General features: G+C 42.4%; 1 non-coding gene across 1 annotated transcript; it reads right to left on the reverse strand.

The window, feature by feature from the left end:
* Positions 1 to 337: 337 nt before the first annotated feature.
* On the reverse strand, positions 338 to 445 carry LOC112718746 (small nucleolar RNA R71). The gene has a single exon (XR_003161072.1). It is a non-coding gene; the product is annotated as a small nucleolar RNA R71 (small nucleolar RNA).
* Between the last annotated feature and the right edge of the window lie 1,092 nt (positions 446 to 1,537).

Genomic DNA, 1,537 nt, shown 5'->3' on the forward strand with positions numbered 1-1,537 from the left:
TCCCGACTTCTATGGGAGAAGCCTCTCTATCCCTGCCATTGGAGCAAACAACTTTGAGCTTAAGCCTCAATTAGTTTCTCTAGTGCAACAGAATTGCAAGTTTCATGGACTTCCATTGGAAGATCCTCATCAGTTTTTAGCTGAGTTCTTGCAAATCTGTGACACTGTCAAGACCAATGGGGTTGACCCTGAGGTCTACAGACTTATGCTATTCCCTTTTGCTGTAAGAGACAGAGCTAGGATATGGTTGAACTCACAACCCAAAGAAAGCCTGAACTCTTGGGAAAAGCTAGTCAATGCCTTCTTGGCAAAGTTCTTTCCACCTCAAAAATTGAGTAAGCTTAGAGTGGAACTCCAAATCTTCAGACAGAAGGAAGGTGAATCCCTCTATGAAGCTTGGGAAAGATACAAATAATATATCAGAAAGTGTCCTTCTGACATGCTTTCTGAATGGAGCATCATAGGTATCTTCTATGATGGTCTGTCTGAACTGTTCAAGATGTCATTGGACAGCTCTGCTGGAGGATCTCTTCATCTGAAGAAGACGCCTGCAGAAGCTCAAGAACTCATTGAAATGGTTGCAAATAACCAATTCATGTACACTTCTGAAAGGAATCCTGTGAACAATGGGACGAATCAAAAGAAAGGAGTTCTTGAGATTAATACTCTGAATGCCATATTGGCTCAGAACAAAATATTGACTCAGCAAGTCAATATGATTTCTCAAAGTCTGTCTGGAATGCAAGCTGCACCAGGCAGTACTAAGGACGCTTCATCTGAAGAAGAAGCTTATGATCCTAAGAACCCATCAATGGAAGAGGTGAATTACATGGGAGAACCCTATGGAAACACCTATAATCCTTCATGGAGAAATCATCCAAATCTCTCATGGAAGGATCAACAGAGACCTCAACAAGGTTTCAACAACAATAATGGTGGAAGAAACAGGTTTATCAATAGCAAGCCTTTTCCATCATCTTCTCAGCAACAGACAAAGAATTCTAAGCAGAGCCACTCTGACTTAGCAACCATGGTCTCTGATCTAATCAAAACCACTCAAAGTTTCATGACTGAAACAAGATCCTCCATTAGAAACTTGGAGGCACAAGTGGGTCAGCTGAGTAAGAAAGTTACTGAACTCCCTCCTAGTACTCTTCCAAGCAATACAGAAGAGAATCCAAAAGGAGAGTGCAAGGCCATCAACATGGCCGAATTTGGAGAGGAGAAAGAGGCAGTAAACGCCACTGAGGAAGACCTCAATGGACGTCCACTGGCCTCTAATGAGTTCCCTAATGAGGAACCATGGGAATCTGAGGCTCACACTGAGACCATAGAAATTCCATTGGATTTACTTCTGCCATTCATGAGCTCTGATGAGTATTCTTCCTCTGAAGAGGACGAAGATGTCACTGAAGAGCAAGTTGCTAAGTACCTTGGAGCAATCATGAAGCTAAATGACAAGTTATTTGGTAACGAGACTTGGGAGGATGAACCCCTTTTGCTCACCAAAGAACTGGATTACTTGACTAGGCAGAGA

This window comes from Arachis hypogaea, chromosome 10 (genome assembly GCF_003086295.3).
Source record: "Arachis hypogaea cultivar Tifrunner chromosome 10, arahy.Tifrunner.gnm2.J5K5, whole genome shotgun sequence".
NCBI classification, from domain to species: Eukaryota; Viridiplantae; Streptophyta; class Magnoliopsida; order Fabales; family Fabaceae; genus Arachis; species Arachis hypogaea.